General features: G+C 38.6%; 1 non-coding gene across 1 annotated transcript; it reads left to right on the top strand.

Moving 5' to 3' along the window:
* The first annotated feature begins 20,525 nt into the window (after nucleotides 1–20,525).
* Nucleotides 20,526–20,633, top strand: LOC124791122. The gene has a single exon (XR_007016547.1). It is a non-coding gene; the product is annotated as a U6 spliceosomal RNA (small nuclear RNA).
* The last annotated feature ends 250 nt before the right edge of the window (nucleotides 20,634–20,883 follow it).

Below are 20,883 nucleotides of genomic sequence, written 5' to 3'. Positions count from 1 at the left end.
TTCTTCATATGATCAACCAACCTAGGGTTATATCCATTGATGATTGTTAAGTATTTAATTATGGATACTTCTTTTTGGAAACAATGGGGTTCAAAAGCAGTGCGCACTGCGCGATGTATTGTAGAGGGGGAAAGTGCGGTTTCATGGGTGATATGAGTCAGCTCAAATAATAATTCCTGCAAAAGTAGGCTTACGGAAAATGGCAAAGCTAATTATGTTCTTATTTAACCTTAGTTTTAAATTGCAAAATTTAAGTTCTCCTTTATCCTTCTGTATTTCGTTTCTGAAACTGATTTTATCATGATAGTTGTTAAAAGAACGGAACACTTGTAGATTTTGATCACTACGATTAAACACTATGAGTAAGTCGTCTGAATAACGAGCGCAGAAAGGAACCCTACTCTTCAAAGTGGAACATTCCTTGAAGAAGATTTTTCTAATGTATTTACAACATTGACTGTTTATTATTTCTGCAAGAAGGTTTCACTGTAAGGTTGGTGCTCCAACCATGTACAAAATATTAAAAGCTTCCAGACTTATTAGAAAATATTCGTCCTGTTAGAATAATGGATATATTCTTCGAGTACGATTTCGTCGCTGCATATGTTAGTCTTCACGCTATCTGAAAGCAAAACGAAAAACACAAGAGAGAAACTGGTAGTTCAGATTATGAGTTCTGCTGCCCCCATAATAGAATGCCAAGACGAACTCACAAGAGCTACACGTGCTGTTCAGAACATTCGAAGAAGTGTTGAAATCGGAGTTAGAATTTTAGAAAATAAACTTTATACTTAATCGTCGGTCTTTTCTCAACACCTTCTGTGAGTATTTCTTTGGGTTACATTATAACTGCTATATTTCTGTAATCAACAAAACTGTATACATGTTTCATCGAAGATTTTCTGTGAATTATTCCATACTGTCATCTCATAACATTTCGTTCCTACAGAAACATGCTACATACATAATTTCCGCTAACACCATAGCCTCGAGGTTTAATACTAGTATATTTAGTGAAAACACCGCCCTCCGTTTCCGTTAGCTATGTCACAGAAACAATTTTGATGTACTGCCACAGGCAGTATGAAATATTTTATGATACTAAATATTTCACACTGAGAAAGACCACTGCAGCGCAAGTTAAAAGGCTGTTGTTCTCGCATTTTGTGTATTTTATTAAATGTGGTAGTACACCAGAATGTAATACTAATGAAAAGTAGTCTAAATGTGTTCACTGATATGTCATTCCTTGTTTATAGCACCTTTCGAAAACCAGAGGTTGGCTTACGACATCTACGTTTCTCCTGCAAACATCACTTTCAAAGACTGAATTTCCTCATGTAGAGAAAAAAGGAGTGATCTGTTTTATTGATAAAAACTTTGTAATGCCAAGATCGCGTAACTACTTCTTTACTTACAACAACCGGTTCGACAAACTTTGCTATCATTATCATATCCTCAAAAACTTTTGTCATAAAGGTGTTCATTTAAAGTCGGAACTTCTCGCCAATTTGTTATGTTTTTGGATAAAATGTAGCACAGTGTGCAAAGGTTTGTCATACACAAAACATTTAATATCAAAAGGCATCTTGTGCACATGGTCATGCCCACATGAGCGCTACATATGAGCGCCACATATATGAGCATAGCGATGTTCATAAGGCGTATTTTCATTTTAAATCTTTCGTTTATGACAAACCTTTGCACAATGTATTACGTTTTATACACCTACATGACAAATAGGCGAGATGTTCCAGCTCTATATGAATACTTTTAAGACAAAAATCTCTGGAGACATGTTGATGTCAGCAAAGTCTGTCGAAACCAGTTGCTCTAAATAAAGAAATATTTATTCAATCTTGGATCCAGAAAACCTTAATCACTTTGATAACTTCACGGGGAAGTTCACGAAAATTGTTCACTTCACTGAAATTAAAGTCGGTACCTTGGTCTTACCAATGAGTTTCACGCTGACGAAATGCAAAGACAGTAATAATACGTCTTAATATACCGTGTATGATGAAGTCATAACGTGTACTCATTTTGACGAAACCTACCAGTTGCTCATGTCACTTTAATTTATAGTAATAGGTTTGCATATTGAGGTGGATGATGATAGACTGCTGAAATCTACAAACACATACATACCAACCACATATCGGCTGTAGTAATATCCAAACTGTATGATGTTATTGTCAATGTTCGTATGGCACAAGAAATAATTAAGATGACTTATTCTCATTATCAGCGGTAAATGCAGTTGTAAATGCAGAATACTGAAATCTACTAACACCTAATGATTTTCCCTGATATGAAAGGTTGCAAATTTGAAATTGCAACCTCATTAAAGCCACCTTAATGGAGCTTCGCTATTTTCAATAACAACAAATGTACTTTTCTTGGGCGCCTTTGCCCCAGACACATTAGTTTTCTCAGGGTCTGTCGTTATTGGAACATTATGTTTCACGTACCTTTCGCCGTTTGCAGATGCGCAGTACTGCTCTGCAACACGAAGCTGAAATTCTGTGTTAAAGTACAGCAAAATCTTGACAGTTACTTGAAAGTCTTTGATTGTTGTGCGAGTAATGTTAATTTCATTTCAATTGCGAGTTTAAGCAGTCTAGCATGTTTGTGTTTAACATATTAGACATGAAATGTAGCAAAGCTAAGTGACTCGCACATTAAAATTCGACCAGATTCCCTGTTAATGAGAAGACACTCTGGGCTTTCTTTGAGGTTCACATTGAAATCTTGTTTAGAACTGATTAAAATTCTTTGAAAGCTATTTTCTATTTACATCTGAATTACAATTACTTTTGATTAGTGAATCGTGTGAGACCTGATCCGTGCTGACTGGTCCACGCTAACACAAATACTGTTTTTGCAATCAAATATTAATTCACTTTCAAGTGAAACACTTAAGCAGATAATTCTTACCAGGTGAGTTCATATTTTTAAACCTTGTGGCGTAATGAAAAACTTCAAATTATGTTCTCGCCCGTGATGGAGTCTTTGAAGCAAAATCAGCTCAGCATATGAAAACTGCAAACTATTCAGTAATAATTATGGTATGCCTTTCCCTACACTATTGAAAGGAAAACACAAGTCTACACATTTATAGAATTAATTATTACTATCATAAGAATGCTTTTTCTTGCAGTATTAGTAACAAACACACACCATTCTCATCACGAATCGTCAATTGCGTCCCTCTACAATGAAGAACAAAACGAAGAGTAGTTAGTTTTTTCTTTTTCCTCCTCATTAGAGGACTGTCTATTCATATTTATCTTTGTTCACAGATTATCCTTCAGATACACAGTTTTCGCATTAATAGTAATTTTCATTGTTCTTTTTCTATATTATTTTACAATATTTTACTACAATAGTCCCAACACATCGTCTTTATGGCTCTTATCAGTGCCTCTTATCAATTTTTTCGTTATTACGATTTTTTTAATATCGTCACACTAGTTTCATAAATTTTCCCAATAACGACGTGGCGATGGCACACGACTCACAAGAAAAAGTTATGATCTGTGGTTTCGTAGAAAAAGAGAGCTGTTTTGTCTCATTATTAGAAGAAAGGGACGAGAGGAAACTGTACTAAAAGTACCACTGTGGAGTGTTTGTATAAGCGAGAGACACGTACTGGGAAGTTTGCTTAGGTCTTAGTTAATCAGTAAACTAATAATTCAAGCCCTATATATCGGTAGACATGATATAAATTATTCTGAACTCTGTAGAACTTAGAGTATTGTTGTGACCTGTATTATTTGTGGCAACAGATATCATTCTAGGAATAATACTCCATGTGTATATCTCAGATGTTTGTTCCAAGGGTTCTATTTATGTTATTTCTCGGTAGTTATACGTAAAGCACAATAGTACAAGCTGTCTACGTAGAGCATACATGTTTTCGCTAGGTATAGCAAGCTGTTAGTTACCGATATCTCAGGACGAACTCTCCGATATTTTGCTGCAGTTTGATAACCGGCTTTTTAACTCATTTAACGCTCTGTAACTCTGGTGGAGTATGAATGTGATCTATCAGATAGATTATATAATGGTAAGACAGAGATTTAGGAACCAGGTTTTAAATTGTAAGACATTTCCAGTGGCAGATGTGGACTCTGACCACAATCTATTGGTTATGACCTGTAGATTAAAACTGAAGAAACTGCAAAAAGGTGGGAATTTAAGGAGATGGGACCTGGATAAACTGACTAAACCAGAGGTTGTACAGAGTTTCAGGGAGAGCATAAGGGAACAATTGACAGGAATGGGGGAAAGAAATATAGTAGAAGAAGAATGGGTAGCTTTGAGGGATTAAGTAGTGAAGGCAGCAGAGGATCAAGTAGGTAAAAAGACGAAGGCTAGCAGAAATCCTTGGGTAACAGACGAAATATTGAATTTAATTGATGAAAGGAGAAAATATAAAAATGCAGTAAATGAAGCAGGCAAAAAGGAATACAAACGTCTCAAAAAAGCGATCTCAGGAAGTGCCAAATGGCTAAGCAGGGATGGCTAGAGGACAAATGTAAGGATGTGGAGGCTTATCTCACTAGGGGTAAGATGAATACTGCCTACAGGAAAATTAAAGAGACCTTTGGAGAAAAGAGAATGACTTGTACGAACATCAAGAGATCAGATGCAAACCCAGTTCTAAGCAAAGAAGGGAAAGCAGAAAGGTGGAAGGAGTATATAGAGGGTCTATACGAGGGCGATGTACTTGAGGACAATATTATGGAAATGGAAGAGGATGTAGATGAAGATGAAATGGGAGATACGATACTGCGTGAAGAGTTTGACAGAGCACTGAAAGACCTAAGTCGAAACAAGGCCCCGGGAGTAGACAACATTCCATTGGAACTACTGACGGCCTTGGGAGAGCCAGTCCTGACAAAACTCTACCATCTGGTGAGGAAGATGTATGAAACGGGCGAAATACCCTCAGACTTCAAGAAGAATATAATAATTCCAATCCCAAAGAAAGCAGGAGTTGACAGATGTTAAAATTACCGAACAATCAGTTTAATAAGCCACAGCTGCAAAATACTAACACGAATTCTTTACAGACGAATGGAAAAACTAGTAGAAGCCGACCTCGGGGAGGATGAGTTTGGATTCCGTAGAAATTCTGGGACACGTGAGGCAATACTGACCCTACGACTTATCTTAGAAGAAAGATTAAGGAAAGGCAAACCTACGTTTCTAGCATTTGTAGACTTAGAGAAAGCTTTTGACAATGTTGACTGGAATACTCTCTTTCAAATTCTAAAGGTGGCAGGGGTAAAACACAGGGAGCGAAAGGCTATTTACAATTTGTACAGAAACCAGATGGCAGTTATAAGAGTCGAGGGACATGAAAGAGAAGCAGTAGTTGGGAAGGGAGTAAGACAGGATTGTAGCCTCTCCCCAATGTTATTCAATCTGTATATTGAGCAAGCAGTAAAGGAAACAAAAGAAAAATTCGGAGTAGGTATTAAAATGCATGGAGAGGAAATAAAAACTTTGAGGTTCGCCGATGACATTGTAATTCTGTCAGAGACAGCAAAGGACTTGGAAGAGCAGTAGAACGGAATGGATGGTGTCTTGAAGGGAGGATATAAGATGAACAAAAACAAACGCAAAACGAGGATAATGGAATGTAGTCGAATTAAGTCGGGTGATGTTGAGGCTATTAGATTAGGAAATGAGAAACTTAAAGTAGTAAAGAAGTTTTGCTATTTGGGAAGCAAAATAACTGATGATAATCGAAGTAGAGAGGATATAAAATGTAATGGCAATGGCAAGGAAAGCGTTTCTGAAGAAGAGAAATTTGTTAACATCGAGTATAGATTTAAGTGTCTGGAATTCATTTATGAAAGTATTTGTATGGAGTGTAGCCATGCATGGAAGTCAAACATGGACGGTAAATAGTTTGGACAAGAAGAGAATAGAAGCTTTCCGAATGTGGTGCTACAGAAGAATGCTGAAGATTTGATGGGTAGATCACATAACTAATGATGAAGTATTGAATAGGTTTGGGGAGTAGAGAAGTTTGTGGCACAACTTGACCAGAAGAAGGGATCGGTTGGTAGGACATGTTCTGAGGCATCAAGGGATCACCAATTTAGTATTGGAGGGCAGCGTGGAGGGTAAAAATCGTAGGGGGAGACTGAGAGAAGAATACACTAAGCTGATTCAGAAGGATGTAAGTTGCAGTAGGTACTGGGAGACGAAGAAGCTTGCACAGGATAGAGTAGCATTGAGAGCTGCATCAAACCAGTCTCAGGACTGAAGACCACAACAACAACAACAACAACAACCGTCTTTCAAATCGTAGTCTTTCTATTGTAGGTCGCAAGGGTGGGGTTTAAATTCTCAGGGCCTGATGTTCATGTCCAAATCTGAATTCGCAGTAAGTGACGTGCATACACCCCACCGGATCTTCTCGTAGGAAATGCTGGAGTCTTTGTTGTCGTGTTGGGCGTACACCTGTACTCCGAGCAAATATCGAAGTACACCTTTTTCTGGCAAGGAAAACTCTTAATATCCATTATATCTTAAATATTTTTGGGTTTTTGTAGTCGTATTAAGTTGTCGTTGTTATTTACGTATAATGGCAGATCGCACTTTTGATGAAAAGGTTTGGATACAGTGGTTAGAGGAAGAATTGTAGATTGATGATCCTGATTGTGATTCTGATCTAATCGAAGGATATACTAGAGAGGATCAATGTCGACCAAACGAAAATGCTGTAAAAACTGAGGTGGAAGGCTCAGAAGGAGAAAATGAGGACGTGGAAAAGAACTTCATCAAGGCACGTGAAGCTGCACCTAATTATTATTTTGGCAAAGAAAAAACAAAATCGAATTAATTACCGGATCGTCCTAATGTTAAAACAAAGTCAAGCAATACCATTATTCGTGTTCATGGTCCTAAAGTAGAAGTAGAAAATGTAAAATCTTAAATAGACTTCATTAACTTGATAACTGATGACAAAATAACAGTTTTTATCTTGTAAAGTACTAACATTCACACAAACCAAATCAATCACAACTTATCTAGACAGCAACATTCAAAATAATCAGAGTAATGTGAAATGTGTGTCCTTCTTGGTACACTTTTTTCACTGGTACGCTAAGATCTTCGAAATTGAATGCTTGCAAAATATGGTACAATGAGAAAGACAGTGCAGTTAAAAGAGTGAGTCTTACTACATCGGATATTATTTCTAGTTTGGAGTCTCACATTTCATGCCGTAAACACTAAAAGTGAAAAAATAGCTGGACAAATTGGTATCAGTACGTCAACGTATGGAGTTGGTGTTAGAAAACTTTCAAAAGTGCTATACTCATGGGGAATACCTCACAGATGATTAGCAACCAGCTGATTTCCATGGAGGATGTCCATTCAGAGAGTCTATACCAAGTAAACCCACTCTTTGTGGCCTAAAGGTGTTTGCATTAGTGGATTGTAGGCTAATGTATACTACGCATACCGAAGTTTATTGTGTATAGTAGTCGGCGGGGCATTTTGATGTAAACAATTCAAGAAAGGAGGCCGTCAAGAGAACTGCAAAATCAATTTTAGGCACAGGACGTAACAACGGCGGCAATTATCGATTTTTAGCTATCCTCTGATACAAGAACTGCAACATAATAAAATAGTACCTCAGGAACTTTCACCCATTAAATTTCGAGAAATAAAAGCTTTCGTTCTCGACTTTAGATGTGAGTCAACACATGTATCCTACTGCAAAAGGAAAGAGAGAGCGGTTATTTGACTTTCATGTATGCACAGTTATGCAGCGATTGACGATTCTACCTGCTCGAAAAAGAAAGCCGAACTTGTTACATTCTACAATCACACGAAAGCTGTAGTTGGCATACTTGGCCAGGTTTGTTCAAATTACAATGCAGCAAGAACTACTAAAAGATGGCCAAGAACAATTTTTACCATATTTTGAATATAAATGCCATGAATGATGTAAACAAGAACTATTCCAAAGTCAAACGAGCTGATTTCCTTGACGAAATCAGTTGCCAAATAGTGAAACATCACAATTCAGAACTCGGGGACTGATGTTGTTAGGAGAGAAACCAGAAGTAAAAACGGAAACATTTTAACTGAGGAAAGAGGGCAAATGACGTTGCAACCTATGTGGCATATGAAGAAATAAATCTACACGAAGAGTGTGTACAAAACGTAATCAAAGGTGTGTATTAAAACCTCGACAACTAGCATTGTTTGTAAGAACTGTCCTTGATTTAGTATGGTAAATATTTACACTGTATTTCTTGATTAAAGTAATTATGTATAATTTAATTACTTCATGTGTAATTCAGCATGCTGTGAGCAGCAAATAGATGAACTGACTAAAACTCATTTTATATTTAAAAATTAAATGTATACTTTTCCCCCATTTCAGAACTATGAAGAAACTAATTTATTTAAGCATCAGAAAGGAAGTAAAAAATATAAAATTATTAAGTTGAAAAATAATTTTTTAACAAAAAAAGTTTGAGTACATTTGTAATCACTGCGAGAATCTGTCTCTTTCAACCCGCGCAAGTTGCGGATGGCCAGAGACCACAATGCATACGATATTAACTTTGTGGATGTAGGTTTCCTCCTAAAATGAAACGCAAACCATTATTTCAAGAACTGTCCATATAACTGATGTCAGTGCTAATCGAAAGCTAAATCTGCCTACAACGTTCTATATGCCACATTTTGTGGACGCTCTGGTGCACAACTCCGGTGCCAACGAGTAAAAGGACCTAGTTCTTGATGGGAATGGAATGAAAGTGAAACGAACGGGCAACCAGAAGGCCTGTTTGCCGAAAATGAATTTAAAACTTTCCTGCAGACATGAGAATGGCCATCATACGGCTCGTTAGATGCAATATCAAGTTACGGGACTTTTGCTATGGGACAATATGGGCACTTCAATCTTTAAGGAACTAACGCTGGGAGGCAACACATTTTAGTTGATTTTTGCGTCTCCTGCTTCTCGAACCATTAACTTAAAGCCGAAACTCCAGTGTTACGTTAATCGAGAAAGAATGCAATTGTATGATGGTCTCACACACCTTCCTTTATTACAATGCATAGGGTTTTATATTATTTTCTCAATATAATTATCAGTCCTTAAAAATGCGTACATGGATTTCCTCCGGTGTCTCAAAGACAAATAACTCAAGAAAAACTATATTTTCTTTATGTACATTTCATAGATGTAAATACACTGTAGTAAAATTAAATGCGGTTTGTTTCAAATCGTGTAATAGATACATTAACGATGCGCATAATAATAGACACATTTCATAAGAAATTGTAGTATAACAATATTAGTATCAATAGACTTAATAGCCATATACTTTCCCAATTATTACATTTAGTGTAATGACAGTGTGAGGAATATTGATGCTTATGTTGGGGATGTAGGTTAACGTGATGAGTATTCAGGATCGATTTGTTCCATAGGACATGGTCACCGGATGGGAACAGAAAACAATCAGTGAAGCAGTAACTTTAAATATTTCTATATTGTATAGAATTTGTTGGTGTTAGCGGCTGTATTATGGGTTATTGAACTAATCTTTACTGCAACAATCGCTTTTTGCTAATAATTATTAGAACGATGCATTTCGGCTGCATCCTGCCATTATAACTGCCTTCCATTACGCTATTCTGAAGTATGATAAAGATTATTTCCTGGCTATGCCAGTGAGGTAGCGTACCTAAGTTTAACGCTGTATGGAAAGAAACAAATATTTCAGTGTATATTTTAGGTGAGTTGTATGTTAAAATTACTTATATTTTTTCCTGGAAATTTGTCTTGCACAAAGACTACAATAATGTATATAACATAATCACTTAACCCTCTCACATTCATGTTTTTATATTTCAAAGATTCTTATCTACTAAGATATTTCAGTTGCTGACATTGTACCAAAAATTATAATACAATTTTTATATAAGAATATTGATGTTATTGCACATATTATGTATTTTTACTAGGGGTTTCCAACGTTATTCAGTAATGTCCAGTATCTTTTTCTTCCAGTTAACACATTACATTAACAAAGCAAACATTCCACATTCGAGAAAGCTTTAAACAGATTTACACTGACCTTTTACTTTATCATTTAGAAAACTGTCAGCATGTACAGTCCCATGAACGAAACTTTCTAGTTCTTCACACAAGTCAATTTGGTGCATCTCATTCATTTTATGTGATATATGAGGATGATTGGCGATATCCTGTATTGAATGTTGCTGACTATTGCTGATTTCTTATAGTTGTTTTTGTGGCTAGCATCTATGTATCCATGTAGTCCAAAGTGGGAGAGACTTTTGGGAAAGATAGAATGCACACATAAAAGCAACACAAACGTATTATAATGTCAGCATGGCACCAGAAAACATTGTGCCAATAAACATCAGAAAAATTTGATTGAGACAGTGAAAACTATTTTATGAAATGGTAACTACTTCCGAGCTACAAGCAGTCTCATAAATTCAGAGCACTAAAATACAGATCCATGATACGCTGCTGAAAGTCCTCAAAAGTTTTAGCGCCATCAACGGCTTGTGTCTTTTGCTGTAGATTCTTGAGAGTTCCATTGGCTGGATTTTCTGTGAATGGCCTCATTCTTAGTTTTAAAGAAACATAACTTATTCAGCTCTGCAGGTGCATTAGCAAATAATAATTAGGGAGGAAACATGAAAATTCTTTGGTGTTTATGTTGATGAGAATTTAAACTGGAGAAAGCACATACTGGAACTTTTAAACCAATTGAGTTCAGCCACATCTGCACTTAGTCATTGAGTCATTGCACATCTTGAGGAGAGGTGAATCAGTGTGCTGACATATTTTGCATGGCTTCATTCAATAATGTCATGTGAAATTGTGTTCTGGGATAACTAATCTGTACGAAAGCCTTCACTGCTCAAAAGCATGCGGTAAGGATAACATGTGATACTCACCCACAATCAAGTTGTAGACATCTGTTTATGGAGTTGACTGCTGTTTCACAGCAGATATTTTATTTCCTCATTAACTTATTTGTACATGAACCACTTTGACTCAAAAGGAAGAGTTATGTACATGATTGCGATACCAAAACGAAAATGACATTTATTACTCTACATTTGGGTTTTCGTTACCACAGAAAGGGATGCACAATGATGCATTCAAAATTTTGATCATTTACCCAGCGGTATAAAACGTCAGACAGACATCAAATAGAAAACTTGAATAAAAACAGAAAAAAGTCTTCTTGCCAATGCCATTCAGTAGATAAATTTCTATCATTGTAATGTTTGAGACGTGATGGATACCTGAAAAAGAATTTGTGATGTGAATTTAAAATGACCCATTCGACATCATTACGATTTTATGTCCAGAGGTCCATGGACAACGAAACCAGCTAACCAAATTACCGACTAGCTAAATAAGGAATCCCTGTCGTAATACAGATACACCATCTATAATGTGTTCCATAGCAGAGACAGTAGCACTGTGATTGGCAAATCGGATATTCGGAACGTGATATCTGAAGTGATTACCTGCTGTTAACCCGGAGACTTGTGTAACATGATGGTATGGAGTAAAAGATGCTGTGGTTGTATCGAATTGCAAGTCTGTGCCCAGTGACTTGCTACAGATCAAGTTTCTAGAGGTACTTTCCAACGAGATCAAGCTTTTCCCATTTGTTGCCTGTACATTCGTGAGTCCTATTTCGATTTCATTATGCCAGGGCTTTCTCCGACGTAGTTTGTCTAAAAATATATGTTTAGCAACCCAGATACCTGAACAGCGGAAAACGGAAAGAAGCTCCCTGGAATGTAATTTACTCAGTGGTTCTGTCACAATTGAATTGGATACCAAGAGACGCGGTCGTGTTTTCACATCTTGAAGTGACTTCAGCAATGTATCGAAATGAAATAATGAGTCTCAATATTTACTTTTAATTGTCTCTGAAAATAATTATTAAGCAGTCCAAATCGCTAGGCACTTTTACTGAGAAAGGTGACCGGTTTTTATCATTACGGGGTCTTCTTCAGACTGTCAAATATATATTTAATTAAAGTGACTTGCGATCTAGACTGTTTTGTAATTAAATAGAAATATTAAGTTGTGATCCCTGATTTCCACCAAAAAGATTTCAAATATTTTAATTGTTTATGTAATTTGATTAATTTCACTTATAAGTTAATTTTGATATATTTACAGTTTGTTGATGTTGTTACAATTGTGGTAAATGTAGTAACAAAAAGCAAATAATGTGTTTCTACAGATTCATTGACATAGCTGAAACTCAAAAACGAAAAATTATTTATTTGATACAGCGGAGTCCATAACGTAAACAAATTCTACTTTCAAATGTTTTTAATGGTAGTGTTTCTTGTCAGTATTCACAGATGCATAGTATTTACAAAATATTTCGAGAGTCCTGTGTCATAATTCAGTACAGGAAAGTATGTCCCATGAATATAGCAGATACGGCATCCTTTCTCAACAATTTGTTATATTGCCTCTGGCTGTAACAAGTGAGGTAGCAATTGACTATAAGTTCTGAAAATTTTATTTCACTATGATATCCGGCACTTTTTGTTCGAGTAGAAAGTGCTCTATCACAAAACGCAAGAAGTAGTAAATACGTGTCTTCTTATGATGGTTCATTGGACGTAAGAGCCGGTGATGCCGTTATCTTATTAAAGGAAAACCGATCCTTGGAGCAGCGTATAACACTACAACAGCGTATTTACGTAGCTTATACCATGAAATACCAAATTTGGCTTAGTTCATACGATGTCCCAACAGAACAATTAGTCCTGTCACGGAAAAGCCACGTATAACACTCCCACTCTGCTACTGTTACACCACAACCCCAAAGTAGAGTCAGTTTGTAAAACAGAATTATTTTATTGGATTAATAATGGTATAAAGCAACAGAACAGTGTTACCCTCTGAGAGGAATTTTGTTAAATTGACCATGTTGTTCCTAACGGAGGTGGCTTATCGGAAATGAAAGTCAGAATTACGTAATTACTTGAATAGTAACAAACAAAATTTTGCCTAGCTATGTTGTTTACAGAATGAGGGAAACGGTCGCCAGCCTAATTAGGCAAGAGAAAGACTAACGGTCTCGTTTAAGAAAGTAGGTATAAGTAACTATAATGGACAAACACAACTTAGACTTAGCCACACGCGAGTGCAATGAACTCTGACACACATATGTTTTAAGATTGAAGCTAACAACTGGAGCAGCATGAACTATTTGCTAATTATAACATATACCGTAACGCACTATTACTTTCAGGGCTTACACAAAGTGAATGGTCTTTATAACATTACTCTTAATATGCACTTCTAATACACGAGAGAGACAAACACTTAGCAATCATGAACATAATTTTCTATTATTGCAGTTTCCCACTTTTTACTACAGCGAAACACAATGTTGACAAAATTGCAAGAAACTGACTCACCTTTTAGAATTTACTACTGGCAACAATGTGATCATTTACTTTATAAGCCTCAGTCTTAAGAACTTTTAATTTTGAATTTGGCAACAGCACTTTAGTAAGCAGTTTTAATAGGAATATTTTCAACAAACAACATTTACTTTAACTCACTCTATTGCCACATTAACTTTAATTTTCTTTTTACTAAGTTCAAAAGGCATTAATTAGCAAAACTCTAGGCTTTAATTTCTTTTAGTAAGGAAACTCGTATATCACTTTAGCTTAAACGGAGAGGAACCTGAGAGGTGTTGTGATGAGGAGAAAATCAAGGTAGGTACATAAAGTCAAATATAAATTACCTTATATTTGTGCACACTAAAACATCCATTAAGCTGATCCTTCACTGTACATCATTGTAACATTCCGATGTAATGATTGCGCAATGTGGTGGCAACTGCATGTTGGTAGGTGGAATTGCAGGCTGAATTGCTGGACTCTGTCATTTCTTGGTGGCGAAGACAGATACAAATTCCAAAATAGTTCCAGCTATTTAGCCATCCATCCGAGGCCTTGGAAAGAAGCAGAAAAAGCCTCTCTCAGAACTAGCACCGTAATGCATCTTTTACATGACGCTGCACGGACTCGTAGCTCGTCCCCGACTGCTGGCTCGTCCCCGACTGACTATCAGTTCCACCTTTTCTACCTAGGCCAACCACAATTTGCGCGCGCTACACAGTTCCGTTCCCGAGGGGAACCACTACACCTTTTACATACAGAATAACTAAGAGCCCTAAGTGAAGGTCAGCAGTTTACATAACAGCAAACAAACACATTAAATAAAACAGAACATTTTCACATATTGACACTTCTACAAAAAATTATTCACACAAAATTACAATTATATACAGTAAGTTTAGTTCCCTCCAAATGGGACAAATCATTTACATTACAGATACACTACTTTGCATTGAAACAAACCACGACATCAAAGTTTTAACAAAGAAAAGAGTATACAATTTTGTGTTATCTATTCAATCAAAAACATTTACAGGTTCTTAACGATGTAATATTAAATGGAAAAAAAATAGATGAGTGGAGCATTAGAGCTATGGTGTTACAAGTGGACGTTTCTGTCTTAGTGTTCATTCAAATGATGCTTCAAATTTACTTTATCCACTTCAGACACGTAGTTGTCATGCCCTAAATCAAACATTGCTATGCGAATTCTTTACTTAATTTGATTTGTGGAAGTAGTACGCTCCGTCCACAGGCCCCGGCTGTCTCATCACTACCGACCGACTGCCGTTCATCCTCCACCAACGGTGTCATTGGATGAGCTATGGAGAGGCTGGGGGTTCCTATCAGATCACCGAAGTTAAGCGATGGCGGGAGTTGCCGGCACTTCAGTGTGTGACCATAGGGGCCGCCATGGGCTGTTGCCACTTCTCGGAGTGCACTCAGCCCCGTGATACCAACTGAGGAGCTAGTAGACCGAACAGTAGCGGTTCCAGTCAAAGACAACCATCAAAACGACCAGGAGAGAGGTGTGTTGACCACACGCCCCTCCTATCTGCATCCTCAGCTGAGGATGACACAGCGGTAGGGTGGTCCCGATGGACCACTTGTGGCCTGAAGACAGAGCGCTATGTTATATTAGGACGTGTGCTGGAAGGTACTTCTGGTGAGAGAAATGGACGAAAGAGTCAGTGGAATGACAAATACAAACTTCTCTATTTTAAAATTTGGAATTCATACAGACATAGGTACCAAACGAAGGCCATCTTTGCTATGGAAAGCGCTATGTAAGTGCAAATTGTGAAAATATTTAGAAACAATGAAATTTATGACTGCAAAATATTGATTGTAGTGTGGATAACGTCATTTTTTATTTACTTAATGTAATCAGATAACAGTCTTTAGTTTGGCTTTTAGAGATGCTGTACATTCAGTTTTGTAAAATATAACAACAGTTAATAATTTAAAACATATAAATGGTAGTACAGTGGTAGACACAGATTTAAAAATAATTCCAAACAGGATTTTACTGTAATGTGAAATGTATTTGCGAAATACTGACTGAAAAGTAATGGCACTTGTTGTTGCAGAAGAACTATTATAGTAGATCTACTACAGTCGTTTTACTGATCCTAATAGCTCCTAATAGCAATGATAATAAATAATAATAACTCCACCGGAGTCACTCCCAGCACCAGTTGTGTAAGGAAAGTGGAGATGAGTAACACCTTGTTCTTGTTCACCTACCCAGAGTTAAAGTAGCTCATGAGGGCCACTTGCCAATGTGACATAAGGATCTCAACGGATGTGAAGAGAAGATGAAGATCAGCACCATAATGGAACTGGTAAAAGAGCCGGCCTTGCATTTAGGAATGAAGGAAAAGTAATATGAAAAGGCCACTGAACATTTTGAGGCAACCTCTAAGGCTAACAATACTGTCGTGACATGGATTCGTAAGCGTGGAAATTAAAATTAATGAACTACGTTGGTAGACCATTTCAATAAATGGGTTGGCAGCCACGCCAAAAAAGAAATCCTCGCTTTGAAAGCCACTAGACTGAAGTCTCATTTGGGTTCTGTGGGAGAATCTACTTCATGCAGGGGACGACTTGGCGTGTCTTGATGTATCCCAGACAATGAAAAACTCACTCTGATCACGTTATACAATCTTAATGAATTCAGAGTTGACAAACAACAGTAATCTGTTAGAGCTATCATGACGGATAAAACTACAAATTCATTTCCTAGGATGAGTCTCAGATCCTTGAGATAAAACAGGACTCACACAATGCGATCTGTCTCCGATGCTTTTCGGTTCTGTATTTGAAAACATCATCAGTACGTGGCGAAAGTGAATGATGGAAACCGACTGTAGCCTAACTGGAATGGGATCTAAATCTAAGAGAATCACGATACACAGTCTAAATTTTGCAGATGATACTACTCTGAAGTCAAACGCCGCAGGAACTACCTGAAAATAAGATTCGAAAAAACGAAAGTATTGACTGACAAGAAACTCGAGCTCGATCATAAGCTAGGAATATGAATATCAATCCATTGTTGAGTGCTACGTGAATGACAAGAAGACCTAACATTTCTTTATTTGTAATATTGTAAACAAATTTAGTTTGTGCAATCGGCAATGAATGTCTGGGAAGTGCGGAACACAGGAAAAAGTCGTCTGAAGTGGAGGCTCAGAACATCGACTTTTCCTGTACAAAAACTAGCCCACAGTTTTGAAGTCGCTATGTGAAATTCTTTTAGCACGTAGCAACCTTCGGTTTTGCTCGTTGCTCCTGCAGCAACACGACATTATTGAACACTGTCAGATACGAATTCTACTGTCCCAATTACAATTTTGTACCGGCAAAATAATCAGCCCATGGGATGTTTGATTTAGGTCCCCTTACTGTGGTGGTAAGCCAGGGCTAAATTATTGCTGAACTTTACCGCTCTGGATCAGGGGACATCAACTTAGTTTAAATATTCATTGCTCCAATTAGTGACACCACGTTAGGATTGATTAGGAAGCTATTCTAATCTTCCTTAATGCTGGCGTAGTTACTGTTACATGCCCATCACCAGCTGCATAGGACAGACCATGTGGCTAATAGTCAGCTGTCGTCCTATCTGGAATACAGAGTCATGACAACTGTTTAATTGCTATAATACTGGAAACCGAGAATAGTTCCCGAAACTACGGTTGGGTCCACCTTTTTGCTATAATACTCAAACATGTTTCACCAGATATATGGCACCCTCAGTGGGCATTTTACTTTTATTTTTCTCAAATATATACATACAGATTATACTTGGTTTAGGACATCAGTTACATCGGATGTTGTTGTCATTTAAATTACTTATGCACTTTATCTTTTGTTTCATATTGTGTGTGTTCTGTGGCTGCTAGTAGGCGTCAGCCAGACAAACGCAGCCAGGTACAGATCAGGACAAGCCAAATACAGCAGTGGTGAAGCCAATGAAGTTTTTTTTCCTTTATTGTTATTTTCACACCTATACAGGTAGGCCAGCAGCGGCATACTACGCCGCTCTTCGGCCACAGATATGACAAACGATACAAAATGAGACAATCAAAAAACATACATGGTGGATACACAAACGTAGACGTAAAAAAGTAAAACACACAGAGCCGTTCACGTGCACAGTGTCCTAAATAAAAAGTTCAGAAACGTGGACCAACACAGAGATGACAGAGACGACACACGCGAACAATGGAGCACAAATGATGAAACACTGGAACACGAACACGATGGCAGACACAAACACGAGGCGATGATCTCCAGCACGCGAAAGTTCACTACAAGTGTACGAGTCCGGGGACCTGACAAAGGGGAACATATGGGGGAGGAGGGAGAGGAGAGGGGGTAGATGCCAATGGCCGAGATGTGAGGGGGGGAAAAGAAGGTAGGGGGTAGGGGCAGCCAATGGGAAGAGGAAGGAGGGAGGAAAGGAGGAGAGAGAGAAGGGAGAGAGGGTGCCTGTGGGAAAAGACACAAGGGGTGGAAATGGAGGAAGGCATCATCAGGGATGGAGAGTTGGCGGAAGCCACCTAGGGCGAGGGTATGGAGAGTAGAGAGATGGAGAGCAGGTGGGATGTGGGAATATAGGTGTGGCAGCAGATGGGGGTTGGAGAGGATGGGAGAGGTAAGCGGGTGAGAGAGATCAAATTTATGGGAGGTGTAGAGGATCAGTATTCGTTTCAGGAAGATGAGGAGGTGTGTGAATGGAATGAGGTCATACAGTATCCGTGCGGGGGAGGGGTGGCGGATACAATAGGCTAGGCAGAGTGCGTGGCGTTCGAGGATTTGAAGGGATTTGTAAAAAGTAGGAGGGGTGGAGATCCAGGTGGAGTAGGCATAGCAGAGGATAGGACAGATGAGGGATTTATAGGTGTGGAGGTTGGTGGAGGGTTCCAGACCCCATGTGTGGCCAGAAAGGAGCTTGAGGAGACGGAGTCGAGAGCATTGGCTTCAATTGTCAGGGGGTCCAGAGAGGCGGCGGTCAAGGGTGACGCCAAGGCACTTAAGTGTGGGGATGAGGGTGATAGGACGGCCATAAATGGTAATATAGAAGTCGAGGAGACGGAAGGAAGGGGTGGTTTTGCCTACAGTGATCGTCTGGCCAATGAAGGAGCATAAGACACTTTTATTACCGTAATATGTATATTTGAAGGATGAGATTAAAAACAAAAATTTGGTGCCGACGGCATCCTAACATCCCTTATACTAGCAGATGACTTCGTGTACTAATTTAGATCTATGGGTAATTTCGATTGGCAGCAACAGGACACATACAACGTAATTTCAGTAACAACAAAATACACTGTAACCTATTTCATAACCTAAATACGCAGAAACTCATCACCCATCCAGCATACTGAGTATCGTTAGCGCCAGGGTCGCCAAGCGATTTCGTGTATGAGGTAAAGTGTAATCTGTATGTATGTACAGGATGATTACAATTGAAGTTAATCTTTGAAACCGCTGCACGAATAACACCACAGGTCAGAATGACGTCCATTTGCAGAGAAATGTTATCGGAGAAGAGGGAAAACGCATGGCAGAATAAAAACAAATAGTTACAAAATGTAATAACCGAGGGCGCTGTATGCATCATAATTTAACAGTGGTCGACTACAAATGATAAACTGACGTTAACAAACTGTACTACTCATTGTTCATGGGTGTATAGGTGTGATACTATTAGTTATGTAAGCCCATTCACCACAGTAAGGTCATATCACAACGGATGGGAAAAATCGGACGTAACTGTCCTGAGGCAAAAAACAGCATAAAAAGCGTCACTAACATCGGACTGTAATTGTCCTGAGGCCAAAATCCGCATAAGAAGCATGAAACACATCGGTTTTTAATTGTCCTGAGGAATAAAACATCAAAAAAGCATCAGTCAAAATGAAGTCGGATTATTAATTTCGTGTGACTGGCGCAAAATATGTTCAGTATGCTGTCCACCGTTTGCTACAGAAGTTGAAGTGGAGAAACAGCATGTTCCAGAAATGATCCGGGGGCAAGTTCAGAATGTGTTACGCAATGCGTACCTTCAATGAAGCTAAGTTTTCAAACGTAACACTGAACACAACATCTTTGAGACAGCACCAAGCAACAAGTCACAATGATTAAGATCAGGTGATCGGGACCGCCGTGCTGTAGTGAAATGGCGGCTGATAATCCTAGCATTCAGCAGCTGCGTAACTGGATTTGCAATTTGCAGAGGTGTGCCATTTTGCATAAAAATGATCTCATCCACACATCCACCTTGTTGGACACCTGGAATGACGTGGTTGCACAAAAGACACTCTTAGCACTTACCAGTGACGGTACAGGTAATATGACCGGAAGCACCTGTTTCTTCTACAGTATTTTGGCCTTGTGATGAATGATGCCGCAAACCTGCAACACACGGTGACCTTTTCAAGACGAAATTATAATCAAATCAATATCATTAGCTGTTGACAATTCGTGTGCATCCGCACTGAAGAAGGTCATCAGCCGGTTAGCCTTAACGATATGAAGATTGCATCTGTTCCTTCGGACAGTCGCACTATCCTCTGCGCCCTCGGTGGCTTAGATGAATAGTGCGTCTGTCATGTAAGCAGGAGATCCCAGGTTGAATTCCCGGTCGGCGCACACATTTTCAACTGTGCCCATTGGTATATATCAACGCCTGTCAGCAGCTAATGGTATTGATTTCATTGCAATTTCATTCTGGAGAGCAGCACGGTCACCAATGGCAACTGTTCTTTCGGACATGTCCGAAAGAACAGATGCCATCTTCATATCGCTAAGACTAACTGGCTGATGACCTTCTACACTGCAGATCCACACGAATTGCCTGAACTGTTACGGGACTAGGTGGACTGTCTGCCACGAATAATGAGTGTAATGGCAGGGACACTACTAATATAGTGTGTGGACTATAAGTTGAGAATATGGGTCTCACGGGTTGCGTGCCAGCGATAAATTCGTACAGTCGCACAATCCTCTGCGCTCTTGGTGGTCAAGATGTACTCGCTTCGGCGGTACATATACTAAAAATTGGAACGATAGAGCGAAGATTACCATCGCCCCTGCGCAAGGATGACGCGCAAAATCGTGAAGCGTTCGAGTTCCGTTCCAGCCGCGCTAGCGAGTGGCTGCTGTTAACTGCTGCGCTGCACTACCTTGTTTACATTGCTGTACTTGTGCTTCGCCGTGTGCTGTCCGTCCGTTAATCTCCGTGTTCGTTCCCGTTCCTTGTGATCTGATCGCTCTTTCTGGTCTTGCTGCTGCTAATTGGAATTTCGGTTGTTTAACCGAAATTGTGTCGCTGGATTAAGCATGGCTACAAACCTCAGGAAGAATACTCTGGTATTTGCTTTTGAC

The sequence above is a fragment of the Schistocerca piceifrons genome, chromosome 3, assembly GCF_021461385.2.
Source record: "Schistocerca piceifrons isolate TAMUIC-IGC-003096 chromosome 3, iqSchPice1.1, whole genome shotgun sequence".
In the NCBI taxonomy this organism is placed as follows: Eukaryota; Metazoa; Arthropoda; class Insecta; order Orthoptera; family Acrididae; genus Schistocerca; species Schistocerca piceifrons.
The sequence above is the reverse complement of the archived record's forward strand: the minus strand, read 5'-3'. Positions and strand labels throughout refer to the sequence as shown.